Genomic DNA, 751 nt, shown 5'->3' on the forward strand with positions numbered 1-751 from the left:
AAAAGTTTATTTCCTTTTAAAGGCCCATATAGTAAAAACACACTACTTCATTCAAATCCATTTAAAGAGTACGAGTTACTTCATTCATCTATCATGATTAAAAAGAAGAAATCTCTATTGCCACGTGTTTAAATCATCAACTTTACCTGGGGAGGAAATTACTTCTTTGGTGAATGGGAGGCCAAACCTTATTAGGCCCCGGGTTAGTTAGCAAAACGAGTCTGACAATCCGAAAGAAGACTCTGTTCAGCCGGAATCCTGCCACACCCCAACTTTGCTTACATACAAGGTTCGATAAAAGGACGGGGGAAAAAGAACTTTGGGTGTAGGGGGGAAAACCCATCTCAGCAAAATGTACAGAAAATAAAGAAAAAAAATTTTAACCCCAAAAAATGGAAAATTTAGTAAACTCGTTTTTTAATAAAACCCCGAGGTTTTAGGATAACCTACAATATTTTCAAATGTATTATTGTAGTTTTCAAAATGGTTCACCGAGTACTTTTTTTACCCATGTACTTCTAAATGGGGTTGTGAGGGAAAAGGGGGTGCAAATTTAAAACCCAATATTTAAGTTCCATCCCCTTTAGGTTCGTTTTTCATACAGAACCGTTTTGGCCTTCCGGCTTTAAAGCAAGGAAATTCTTTATTTTCTAAAGACTCGAAATTAACCATTATATTTATTGTCCCCCTAGCTTTTGGGATCAGCCATTCTATTCATTTTTCAATGTTTATACTCCCCAAAAACAACAGA

Source organism: Salvia hispanica, chromosome 1 (assembly GCF_023119035.1).
Source record: "Salvia hispanica cultivar TCC Black 2014 chromosome 1, UniMelb_Shisp_WGS_1.0, whole genome shotgun sequence".
In the NCBI taxonomy this organism is placed as follows: Eukaryota; Viridiplantae; Streptophyta; class Magnoliopsida; order Lamiales; family Lamiaceae; genus Salvia; species Salvia hispanica.